At 39.1% G+C, this 13,692-nt stretch overlaps 1 protein-coding gene across 3 annotated transcripts in view; it reads left to right on the top strand.

The window, feature by feature from the left end:
- The window catches only part of GPR176 (G protein-coupled receptor 176), a 130,416-nt gene that overhangs the window by 97,358 nt on the left and 19,366 nt on the right, over positions 1–13,692 (top strand). The gene's annotated exons all lie outside the window — the stretch shown is intronic.

The following is a 13,692-nucleotide window of genomic DNA, read 5'->3' as shown; positions in this document are numbered from 1 at the left end:
CATGATCTTTTAATTGTTTTTCTCTTTTTTCCTCAGCTTCCTTCCTTGCCATCAACTTGTCTTCTATTTCATTCAGTCGTTCTTCTACCTCATTAACGCTCGTCGTTAGGACCTCCTGTTTGGATTGCATCTCATTTAATTGTTTTTAATTTCGGCCTGATTAGATCTAAATTCTGCAGTCATGAAGTCTCTTGATTCCTTTATGCTTTTTTCCAGAGCCACCAGTAGCTTTATAATTGTGCTTCTGAATTGGCTTTCTGACATTGAATTGTAATCCAAATTCTGTAATTCTGTGGGAGAGAGGACTGTTTCTGATTCTTTCTTTTGTGGTGAGTTCTTCCTTCTAGTCATTTTGCTCATTGCAGAGTGGCTAAAAACCAATTGTACTGGAAAAAGGAAGGAAAAAGGGAAGGAAAACAAGGGCGGGGGGGGGGGGGGACAAACAAAAAACAAGGAGGGGTATCCCCTGATTCTATATACGGTAAATCCCTCGACTTCCCCTGGAGCTTTCCAGCACTGCTTGGTTAAGAACTTGCTCTTCCTGGGCTGCTGTGCAGATTCTCAGTGTGTGCACCTGGTGGAGCTGCCCCACCCTCTGCCAGGTGCACAGTTCAACGGGAGCTGTTTATCCTGTGAGGCCCCTGTTCCCTGGTAGCCCACTTCATCCCGTGCACAAGGTGACACAGGGAGGAACAACAGTGGCGGTGGCCAGCCTTCCAGCCCTGGAGTCAGCTCCCACAGTAACTACCAAAGTCTCCCAGTCCGTAGGGGCCTGGAGGCTCGGGGGGTGGGGGGCACTGATCTGCACAGCTTGGGGCCACCCGGGGGCAGTAGCCTCCTCGCTGTCCTGTGTCCTCCCAGTCTCCACCTCCCCAAGGGGAGGATCCTGGGCTGTGTCCTCCGGCGCCCTGGGCTTCGGGGCCTGTGCCACTGGAATCACGCTCCCGGGGCCACGCAGCCCCCTCCGCGCAGAGTCACCTCCCTAGCTGCTGCCCGATGTCAGTTTCTTTATGTCTGTTAATAGTTGGCTTATGTGCTCTTATATTGGATGCATAGACATTTACAATTGTTTTCATCATTATGTAGTGTCCTTCTTTGCCTTTTGGTACAGTCTTTGTTATAAAGTATATTTTGTCTGATAGAAGTATTGCTGTCCCAACTTTCTTTTCGCTTTAGTTTGCATAGTTAAATGTTTTTCCATCCATTTACTTCTGATCTGCATGTGTCTTTAGGTCTGAAGTGAGTCTCTCTCTCTTTTTTAAGATTTTATTTGATTTATTCATGAGAGACACAGAAAGGCAGAGACATGGGCAGAGGGAAAAGCAGGGAGCCTGATACAGGACTCGATCCCAGGACTAGATCCCGGGACTCGGGAATCACACCCTGAGCCGAAGGCAGACGCTCAACCACTGAGCCACCCAGGCATCCCTGAAGTGAGTCTCTTTTAGACAGCATATAGATACCCATTTAGTTACCCTGTATCTTCTGATTGGAACATTTAGTTTATTTACATTTAAAGTAATTATTGATAGATGTATACATATTGCCATTTTGTTACTTGCTTTATGGTTGTTTCTGTAGTTCTTTTTTGTACCTTTTTTCTTCTCTTGCTCCCTTCCCTTGTGGTTGAATGGCTTTCTTATTATCATACTTGGATTCCTTTTTCTCTTTTTTTTTGAATGTGTATGTGCTATAGGTTTTTGATTTGTGATTGTCATTAGGTTCATATATAACATTTTGTGTATAGCCGTCTATATTAAGTTGATGGTAACTTAAATTTGGACACATTGTAACAGCACTACATTTTTACTCTTCCTGTCGTGTTTTATATATATAATGTCATATTTTATATATTTTTATTTTGTGAATCCCTTGACTGATTTTTACAGATACAGTTATTTCACTGCTTTTGTGCTTTCACTTCCTTCCATATTGGTTTTGTAAGTGCTTTAACTACTACTTTTAATGTATGTTTACAGTTATCTGTGAAATTTTTTCCTTTCATAGTTTTCTAATGTTTAGTTATGGTCTTTTCTTTCCACTCAAAAAATTACCTTTAACATTTCTTATAAGACTGTTTTAGTGATGAACTCCTTTGACTTTTGTCTAGGGAACTCTGTCTCTCCTTCTATTCTGAATGATAGCTTTGCTGGGTAGAGTATCCTTGGCTGCAGATTCTTTTCTTTTAGTACTTTGAATATATCATGGCACTGTTTTCTGGCCCACAAAGTTTCTGTTGAAAAATCAGCTGAGGGACCCCTGGGTGGTTCAGCAGTTGAGTGTCTGCCTTTGGCTCAGGGCATGATCCCAGAGTTCCAGGATCCAGTCCCACATCGGGCTCTTTGCTTGGAACCTGCTTCTCCCTCTGCTTGTATCTTTGCCTCTCTCTCTGTCATGAATGAATAAATGAAATCTTTTAAAAAAAAGAAAGAAAGAAAGAAAAATCAGCTGATTGTTTTCTGGGGTTTCCCTTGTATGTAACTGTTATTATTTTTCCGGGCCTTTTTTCTCTTGTTGCTTTTAAATTCTGTCTTTATCACTACTTTTTGCTATTTTAATTATGTGTCTTGGTGTGGACCTCCATTGGTCAATTTTGTTTAGAACTCTCTGTGCCTTCTGGATCTGGATATCTGTTTCCTTCCTCAGATTAGCTAATTTTTCAGTAATTATTTCTTCAAAAAAATTTTCTTTCCCCTTCTTTCTTCTTCTTTTGGAATCCCTTTAATGTAAATGTTACTACGCTTGATGATGTCACTGAATTTCCTTAACCTATTTTCATGTTTTATTATTATTCTTTCTTTTTGATGCTCATCTTGGTTACTTTCCATTATCCTGTTTTCCAGATTGCTGATCCATTCTTCTGCATCCTCTAATCTTTAATTTGCATAGTAAATGTTTTTCCATCCATTCACTTCCAATCTGCATGTGTCTTTGATTCCCTCTAGTGAGGTTTTTTTTTTTTTAAGATTTTATTTATTCATGAGAGACACAGAGAGAGGCAGTGACATAGGCAGAGGGAGAAGCAGGCTCCTGCTCCTCCTTCATCAGCAGGGAGCCTGATGTGGGACCTGATCCCAGGACTCCAGGATCATGCCCTGGGCCGAAAGGAGGCGCCCAACCACTGAGCCACCCAGGCGTCCCTCTGGTGAGTTTTTTATTTTAATTTTTTATTTTAGTTATTGGGTTCTTCATCTCTGACCAATTCTTTTTTATATTTTCTCTTTGTTGAAAGTCTCACTGAGATTCTCCACTCTCTTCAGTGAGTACCATTACTTTGAATTTTTTATCAGTCATATGGCCTATCTCTATTTTATTTAGCTCTTCTGCTGTGGTTTGTCCTATTCTTTCATCTGGTACACATTTTTCTGTCTCCTCATTTTGTCTGACTCTCTGTTTCTATGTATTAGGAAGGAGAAAAATGACAATTCTAAATGTTGTAGTATGTCAGTGTTTCCTTGATCATTGTGTATATGCTCACCTTTGTTTCCTTACATGGGGTAATATTAAAATTTGTTGGCCAATACTACTGGCCAGTATTCTGCCTTTATCCATGGTATTTGCATGCTTGTACCATTATAAGAATAATGTCAGGGGCAAGACTAAAGGAAACTGAGGCTTAATGAAAGTTAATCTGTTTCTTAATGAAACAGATTTTATATTTTATCTTATTTATTTCATCCACATAGAATCAGCGACATTGATTGCACTGTGAAAGCCAGTAATTTACAAGCCCACAAAATGGAAAATCAATATTTCACAGAATAGAAAAATCTTTCCTCTGTCTTTTGTTTTATAAATGGGAAAATAAGAGGTCACATCTCCTCATTGATCTTAGTGTTTTAAACAAGCTAATAGCATGCATGCTGATTTTATTTTGAATCAGCAGGAAAATTACATAATAAATAGCTCAGTGTTATTTAAATCAATTAGAATTAAAGAGAAAATGCAAGAATTGGAAGCTGATTATTTATGAAATGTTCAAATATTAGGAGAATTCTCCTCTGTTTATCTGTGTCAGTGTAGTCACCATAATTATGACTCTTGGATTCTTAGAACATAATACAAAGCCAAGCAATCTTTTGTCCATTTTTCATCAATGTGACTAATGGAGATTCAAGCACAGATGGCCTGGGTTGCCTCAAATAGTCACTGGGAAATGCATATACAAAATAGGGCTCAGCATGAGAAATGAATGGAGTTGGGATGCCTGGGTGGCTCAGCGGTTGGGCATCTGCCTTTGGCTCAGATCGTGATCCCAGGATCCTGGGATCGAGTTCTGCATCAGACTCACTGCAGGGAGCATGCTTCTCCCTCTGTCTATGCCTCTGCCTCTCCTTGTGTGTCTCTCATAAATAAATATATAAATTAAGAAAAAAAAGAAATGAATAGAATTGAAATCATTCTCTAATATTTTACTCTTGAGTTTTGCTCTCTTCTTCCTCCCCCCTTACTACTTGAGGGAAATGGAAGAAGAAAGGAGAAAAAGTGTTAGGATTTACTTCCTGAAAGGTAATGTTTTTGCCCACCTATGTGCACCTCATTACAAGTACTTCCAAGATCGTGTTACACCTGCAAGGCTTTTAAATATGGCCTACAGTTTTCTGTGTTGCCTCACAAGGAACCACATCAAAGTTCAGGGTCAAGACTGAGGTGGTCTTAGTTATCAAGCTCCTTTCTTGTTACCTGTGTACCAATCTAATTTTTTCTTACTTTACTCCTTCCTTCCTATGGAGCTCTTGGCTCCTAGTATTTTGTCTGAACATGTATTCCATTTTCTTATGTTGTCAGTTGGCCTGATAGGCTGTGTTTAGTAATTCATCTTTTCAATGCCCCTTGTGATCTGTTCTCACTGTTTCTGTGGCTTTAAGATCCATCACTTCCTTACAGAGCCTTCCTTGCCCTGGCTGTTTATGACCTTGTCCTGGATCTGGCCACTTCCAGCTTTTGTCCCATCTGCTGCCCTGGCTCTCCTAGTCCCAGCTCCTCACTCTACAACGCGCCCCCCCCCCCCCCCACAGTTGTTGACCTTCTCCTTCGCAGAGATGGGAAAGTGGTGAAGGGAACATGGCAAGTCTACTTTAGAGCACATTTAACCTCTCCAGTAGTGGGAAAGTGGCTCCAAATTTGTTAGAATTAAAATACCATTCCTTGCTCTTCATCCTCCAGCCTCCCCCCTTTCTCTTGTCTCTCCTCCCAGATTCAGCTACAGAAAAAGGAATGGAATTTTCAACTTTTAATCAATGTCATTGTCAGATTGTGCCAGATTATAAGGAGTAAGAGACTCCCATTTCCGTAATCTTATTCCTCCATCTCACATCAGACATGCTGGGTCTCCGTGGACTGAAGCAGAATCAAGCTCACTTTCCATTCTTAGTCCTCTAATTATCTTGCCCTTGTGTTCTTTGGAAATATTTCCAACATAATTTTCTCTTTCAGACTGCATAATTATAGTTACTGGAACACACTTCTAAGAGAATAGAGTGCATGAGTATTCTGTGTGCGTTCACTAGACTAATTATAGTATAGCATGATGTATCATTGTCAAATGCATCTCTCCCTAGCTCTCTGATACTGTGTGTTGGCAATGGGAAGATAGTAAATATCTTGTTGGTCAGAGGCAGTTGCCATCAATAGGTGAACCTACAAAATTCAGTACACAGGAAAAAAGATTCTGGTGATTCTGATAAAGTAATAACAAACTTCAAGCTTTTATTTATTCATTTATTTAAGTATTTATGAAGCAACTCTTAGATATGAAAATGTGATTGGTGCTCATTAGGATCAATGGAATTTTCAGATGGAATTCTTTTCAGGCTTTATAACATTATAGTATTTTAGGGGAAAAATAACCCCTCGAGGCCAAATGCAATATGAGTGCTTACGGAAGATGTAGACCCTGCCTTCATAGATTACATGAGCAACTTAATATAGGCAAGGACTTTTTAGTGAGATAGCCTGTGTAGTAGATATTTAGGGCAATGAACTACCTCACCTCCACCTCATCAAGAATGCCTTGTTTGGATGCAGAAGCTTAATGATATTAGATAATTTGTTTCATCCTTTTCTTGGAAAGTTTTCTTTGTTATACCTATGGAAGAGGAAAAGGAACTTGGGCTTATTATAGGGTTTTGACAGTGTCACAGTTATATGAGACCAATGATAGACTCTTGGCCTGGCTTTTTTGGGAATAATATACCTTTCAGGGTGGTTAATGCACATCCTGTGAAAGATCAGAAAGATCATACCTTCTCATGAAGGTATGAACATTTTCTAGTCAGTTTATATGGAAGGAATTTGAGTAGTCAAAGAAAGGAGAGTTACCAAGTTCAGAGTCTGTGTTTTTTGTTGTTGTTGTTGTTGTTGTCTTGTGCATCTGTGTGGTATCTTCCTATGTGTTAGGAAAGAGATGTGAGCTTATTTCAGTGGCTTTGTGACTCCCCAATGCAAGATAGCCCCTAGGATCTTTTTGTCTTGATGTGCTCTACAGTTTGCCTTACCTTTTGGGGTACCCCTGTTGCTGAAATCCATGTGTATTTGTTGTAGATTCACCTAAAATCCTTTGTGCGGCTTCACAGGAGCTGACTGGAAGAGGCTATCATTGAAGTTTTTTTTTTTTTTAATCTATTCCTATGTATTACTAAAGTGAATCTTGTTAATATTTTATCTGAATTATTCATTGTGAGCAAGTATTCCAAGGAGAAATCATCCAAGGTTAGATTGGGGATATATATTTCATAAGATACTTTTCATTCAACGTAATTATTTAAAATTCATCATGAATTTTAATAACCTTACCGCATAGCTCCTTCCTGCTAATTCAATTCCTGCTTAATTTGAACCTCCTGTATCATTTCAGAAAAACCTGTGGAATCAAATTAATTGTAACTGAGGTAACATAATTTTTTCATGCTGATAGAGATTAGCTTAAACAGAGTTGGGCAGACATTAGCTGGTTTAATCACAAATTGTAGAGTTGGGCAGAGAGTAGCTGGTTTAATCACAAATTGACTCTTCATTAGTGAAGGAGAGGCTCACATTTTTAAATGGGGAAGAAAAGCAGGGCAGCCCCAGTGGCGCAGCAGTTTAGCGCCGCCTGCGGCCCCTGGCGTGATCCTGGAGACCTGGGATTGAGTCCCACATCAGGCTCCCTACATGGAGCCTGCTTCTCCCTCTACCTGTGTCTCTGCCTCTCTCTCTCTCTCTGTCTCTATGAATAAATAAATTTAAAGAAAAGAAAAGCAAATTGTATTGAAAAGCACCAGCCACCACTCTGGTACAAGCTGGTTTCTCCCTCACATTCTTTTTTTTTTTTTTAAGATTTTTTTTTTTTTTAATGGTTTGGGGTTTTATTTTTTAAAAGATTTTATTTGTTTATTCATGAGAGGCACACAGAGACTTTTTATTTATTCATGAGAGACACACAGAGAGAGAGAGGCAGAGACATAGGCAGAGGCAGAAGCAGGCTCCCTGAGTGGAGCCGGATATGAGACTCTATCCCAGGACCCCAGGGTCACGCCCTGAGCTGAAGGCAGAGGCTCAACCACTGAACCACCAGGCGTCCCTCTCTTTCACATATTTGTTGGCCATAATTCTGATACTGGTGACAAAAAAAAATTACTTATTACCAGCCAGTGCTGACTTTCTGAGTAGCTGGGAAACTTACCCATGGGGATTATAGAAAGTAAGTTTTTTTTTTTTCTTTTAAGTCAGAATTAAAAGTATCCTTTTTGAAACTATTTAAACTTTCCTGTGGAAGTATGAACTTAGAAACTCGGCGTTTCATCTTGGTGTCCCCTCCCACCAGGCCCACAATGCTTAACAGTGCCTTGTTTTGAACCCTCTGGTACCATTTGCCTTCTCTCCACTGAGGAGTACTTTGTTCCCCTCTGGGCTTTCCCTCCTTCTTCCTTGCTCGCTCTCTCTTTCTTAGGAAGGGGAATTCCCTGTAAAGGTTTTGCTTGGGCAGTACATTTGAGGGTTCAGAGAAAAACATGGATTTCCAGGCTCATTCCATCCCATCATGATGCTGCAACTTTGAGCAGTAACTGTTGGGCAACCAGAGATCATATCTTAAGGGTATCAAAGGGTAGTATATGATGTTGGGAAGTTTGGATTTGTTTTTTGTTAATGGCAGTAAGGAACTCTTGAATGCTTTTGGTAAAATGAATCCGGTTACTTTTGTGCCTCTGTTCTTTCTTTTTTTTTTTTAAGATTTTATTTATTCATTTGAGAGAGAGAGAGAGAGAGCACCATCAGGGGGAGCAGCAGAGAGAGAGGGGGAAGCTGACTCCATGCTAAGTGGCGAGCCCAACTCAGGGCTGGATCTCAGGACCTGGAGATCATGACCTGAGCTGAGGGCAGATGCATAACCAATGGAGCCATGCAGGTGCCCCCTCTTCTCTTCTTTAAAATGGACTTAATTCATCATTCTCACAGTAACTTGTTCTCTGGCAATTTTTTTAAACCAGTTCTGCAAAATCAAGATCATGAAACTATGTACAAATCATACCTAAATAAAATGAAGCAATACCATCAGATATTCAGGATCACTTGACTTTATAGTGATAGTGGTAAGAAATCAAACAGTTTTTTTCCATTTTAATTAAAATTCTTTTTTTCTTTCTAATTTTTTAGGGGGGTGGGGGAGGAGGGTCAGAGGAAGAAGGAAAGAGAAAATCTTAAGCAGGCTCCACACTCATTGTGGCTCACTTTCACCATGCTGAAATCATGACCTGAGCCACAATGAAGAGTCCTGCACCAGCAGGGAGAGCAGCAGAGGGAGAGGGGGGAGCAGACTACACCAGCAGGGAGAGCAGCAGAGGGAGGGGGGGAAGCTGACTCCATGCTGAGAGAGCTGAGCCCAACTCAGGGCTAGATCTCAGGACCTGAAGATCATGACCTGAGCTGAGGGCAGATGCTTAACCCACTGAGCCAGCCAGGCACCCCTTTAATTAAAATCCTTAATTGCTCATCTTGTGAGCCTCCATGCACAAAGGCTGCTTAGTGGATACCTAATGAAAGATGGTGAGTAATGGGTAACCAGTATGTTTGTAAAACTTTTTTCTTGTTTTAAATAATGAAGTATAATTATAATCATTGTTTTATTATTTGTAACATTCCTTGGCCAGATTGCATTTAAATGATTTTTTTTTCATAATGATATAAATAATCTTTTGGTCAGCATTTCTTTGTCTTAGAGGAGGACAACGAGCAATAATTACATTAAAGAAAGAATCAGCTAAAAACCTAACACAGGGGATCCCTGGGTGACTCAGCGGTTTAATGCCTGCCTTTGGCCCAGGGCGCTATCCTGGAGTCCCGGGATCGAGTCCCACATCGGACTCCCTGCATGGAGCCTGCTTCTCCCTCCTCCTGTGTCTCTGCCTCTCTCTCTCTCTCTATGTCTATCATAAATAAATAAATAAATCTTTAAAAAAAAAAAAAAAAACCTAACACAATTTTCAGTTGTTTCTACTTCCCTACATATGTTTTTTTACCTGTTTTAATAGTAATACAGATATTTATTATTCATTTTCATCTGATATATTTAATATAAAGAATTTCTATGCATATATATAGCTTTTAAATAGTTATTTTAATGCCTATAATATTTTATCAAGTTTTATCATAAATTTACGTAGCTGTTTTTTTTTTTTTTTATGATAGTCACAGACAGAGAGAGAGAGAGAGAGAGAGGCAAAGACATAGGCAGAGGGAGAAGCAGGCTCCATGCACTAGGAGCCTGATGTGGGATTCGATCCTGGGTCTCCAGGATCATGCCCTGGGCCAAAGGCAGGCGCCAAACCGCTGTGCCACCCAGGGATCCCTACATAGCTGTTATTTAGTGAACACTTTAGGTTTCCAGCTCTTTGCCATTATATATATTTTTTCTAAAGATTTTTATTAAAAAAAAAATAAATAAAGATTTTTATTTACTTGAGAAAGAGTGAGTGAGAGAGAGCACAAGCAGGGAGAGGAGCAGAGGAAGATGGAGAAGCAGGCTCCCCATTGAGCAGGGAGCCCATTGTGGGACTCCATCTCAGGACCCTGGGAACATGACCTGAGCCGAAGGCAGAAGCTTAACCAACTGAGCCCACCCAGGCACCCTCCCTGCTCTTTGCTATTATAAAAATATTGTAATTAACATATTTTTGAATATAACTTTTCTATTCAATGAATTTCTTAGATTGAATTTGCACAAGTGAGATAATTGTATCAGAGTATGTGTATATTTTATTTTATTTTTTATTTTTTATTTGAGTATAGTTGACAATGTTAATTAGCTTCAGGTGTACAACTTAGTGATTTGACTAGTTTATTCATTATGCTGTGCTCACCACAAGTGTACCTACCCATCTGTCATCGTACATCGCTAGTACAATATCATTGACTGTATTCCTAATGCTATGCCTTTTATTCCTGTGACTTATTCATTCCATAACTGGAAACCTGTTCCACTTCCCTCTCCCATTCACTCATTTTGTCCAATACTTCACCCTCTTTCCTTTCTGGCAACTATCAGTTTGTTCTCTGTATTTATAGGTCTGATTCCCCTTTTTGTTTGTTCATTTTTTTTTTTTTAAGATACCACTTATGAGGAGCACCTGGGTGGCTCAGTGGTTGAGCATCTGCCTTTGGCTGAGGTTGTGATCCTGGGGTCCTGGGATCAAGTCCTGTATCAGGCCCCCTGCAGGGAGCCTGTTTCTCCCTCTGCTTATGTGTCTGCCTGTCTGTGTCTCTCATGAATAAATAAAATCTTAAAAAAAAAAAGGTTCCACTCTGAGTGGAACCGTATGGTATTTGTCATCCTTAGTCTAAATTATTTTGCTTAGGATAGTATCCTCTCAGTTCATCCAAGTTATCTCCTATTTTTATGGATCTCCTATTTTTATGGCTGTGTAGTATTCCATTGTGTGTGTGTATGTGTGTGTGTATGTGTGCATGCACATGCATGAGCATATGTACCACATTTTCCTTTTCCATTCTCTATTGATGGATACTTAGGTTGCTTCCATATCTTGGCTATTGTAAATAATGCTGCATTAAACATAGGGGTGCATATATCTTTTCAAATTAATGTTTTCATTTTCTTTGGGTAATTACACAATAGTGGAATTATTGGATCAAATGGTATTTCTATTTTCAATTTTTTGAGGAACCTCCACAATGTTTTCTACAGTAACTGTACCAGGTTACCTTTCCATGAACACTGTATGAGGTTTTCTTTTTCTCCACATCCTCATGAACATTTGTTATTTCTTGACTTTTTAATTTTAGCCATTCTAATTGGTGCAAAGTAGTATCTTGTTGTGGTTTTGATTTGCATTTCCCTGATGGTGAGAGATGTTGAACATCTTTTCATGTGTTGCCCATTTGGATGTTGGATTTTTTAGATGGTTTGTTTGTGGGGTTTTTGGTGTTGAGTAGTATAAGTTCTTTATGTATTTTGGATGTGAACCCCTTATTGGATATATTATCTGCAAAGATCTTCTCCCATTCATTCAATATGTTGTCTTTTATTTTGTTGATGGTTTCCTTTGCTGTGCAAAAGCTTTTCATTCTGATGTAGTGTCAATAGTTTATTTTTGCTTTTGTTTTTCTCGCCAAAGGAGACATATCTAGAAAAATGTTCTGTGGCCAATGTTAGAGAAATTACTGCCTATATTTTCTTCTAGGACTTCATGGTGTCAGGTCTCACATTTAGGTCTTTAATATTTTTTTAGTTTATTTTTGTGTATGATGTTAGTAAGTGGTCTACTTCCATTTTTTTTACATGTAGCTGTCCAGTTTTCCCAGCACCATTTATTGAAGAGACTGTGTTTTCCTCATGTATATTCTTGCCTCCTTTGTCATTAATTGATCATATAAGCATGGGTTTATTTCTGGGCTGTCTGTTCTGTTCTATTGATGTATGTGTCTATTTTTGCGCCTCTACTATATACTGTTTTGATTATTGCAGCTTTGTAGGATATCTTGGAATCTGGGATTGTGATACCTCTAGCTTTGTTCTTTCTCAGGATTGCTTTGGTTATTTGGAGTGTTTTGTGGTTCCATACAAATTTCAGTATTAATTTTTTCTAGTTCTGTGAAAAATGCTATTGGTATTTTGATAGAGGTTGCATTGAATGTGTAAATTACTTTGGACTATAGGGATTTTAACAATATTTGTTTTTCCAGTTCATGAACATGGGATGTCTTTCTATTTGTGTCATTTTCATTTTCTTTCATCAGTGTTTTATAGTTTTTAGAGCACAGGTCTTTCACCTCTTTGGTTAAATTTATTCCTGGGTATCTTATTCTTTTTGGTGCAATTGAACATGGGGGTTTTAAAAATTTATCTTTTTGCTTTTTCATTACTAGTATATAGAAATGCTACTGATTCTGTTTATTAATTTTGTGTCCTGCCACTTTGCTGAATTCATTATTCCCTCTACTAGTTTTTTGGTGGAGTCTTTAGGATTTTCTATGTTTTTATTCTTGCTATAAATTACTGTTTGCACAAATTCATGTTTTTTTTTTCTTTTGTGGATTATGTATAAACAAAATTCATTCTCAAATTTCTTAGGTTCTGTTTTTGGTCTTCAGTACCTTGTGGTATTATATAGCTACCAGTTTGTAATAAAATATTGGCTAATATTTGAGTGATTACCAGCATTGTCTTAAGAACATTTTATAGATTTTGCCTTTATAACAACCATTTAAGTGTTATTACTATTTCTACCCCTATTTATAAAAATGAGGAAACTGTGGCTTAGCAAAGTTAAATAACTCAGCAATGATTACATAGTTGGTAAAGGTCTTCTGACTCCAAAGCCTGTGCCCTGAATAATGTCTTCCTGATGTCAAGCTGTTTAAATTACTAGATTTAAAGCATTATCAGGCAGTCACCATTACTTTTGAGATTTTTAATTTTTCTTAATGAAACCATGGCAAGATCATTGATTCCTTTTGTGATATTTCTTGACCCTTTGTGGTTTTTAGTTCACTCTGGTGCTCTATTAAAATATATCATTGGAGCGCCTGGGTGGCTCAGTTTGTTGAGCTTCCCAACTCTTGATTTCAGCTCAGGTCATATCTCAGGGTCCTGGAATCAAGCTCCACATCAGGCTCTGTGCTCAGGGTGGGACAAGCGTCTGCTTGTCCCATTCCCTCTGCTCCTTCTCTGTACCCCCTGTTCATGCTCATTTGCTCTCTCAAAGAAATAAATAAAATCTTAAAAAAAAAAAAAAGATATGTTTGTGTTCTACTGAAAGATTTCTGTGGTGTATTTGGAGTGTTCTAGTATAGGCTTGATGGATTCTAGGAGCAGGACTCCATCTGGAGAAGAGACATACTTGATCTGGGACCTCTTATGTACAATGCAATTGGAGGGTGGGTGGTCTACAAAGTAGCAGATCTTGAGGTGGCTCCTACCCCCCACCCCTGCTCTACTCCCATCAGGGAGACAAGGTTTTAGTGAAGTCACTGAATCCAGATGACAGCGAGGAGAATGGAGACAAGCTATGCGTGCCACAAGCCTGAGGATACCCCTCTGAGTTTGCTACAGGTGCTTCAATGTGATATCAGGCACTCATACTGACCCCTGTGATTCCACCAGAGCAGCACCACTCAAGAGAACTCCAGGGGTTAAATCTGGGTGCTTCCTCCTTGGTACACTCTACTCTTCCTTTTGGAACTCAGAGGCCAGTCAGT

The sequence above is a fragment of the Canis lupus genome, chromosome 30 (assembly GCF_011100685.1).
Source record: "Canis lupus familiaris isolate Mischka breed German Shepherd chromosome 30, alternate assembly UU_Cfam_GSD_1.0, whole genome shotgun sequence".
Lineage (NCBI taxonomy): Eukaryota > Metazoa > Chordata > Mammalia > Carnivora > Canidae > Canis > Canis lupus.
The sequence above is the reverse complement of the archived record's forward strand: the minus strand, read 5'-3'. Positions and strand labels throughout refer to the sequence as shown.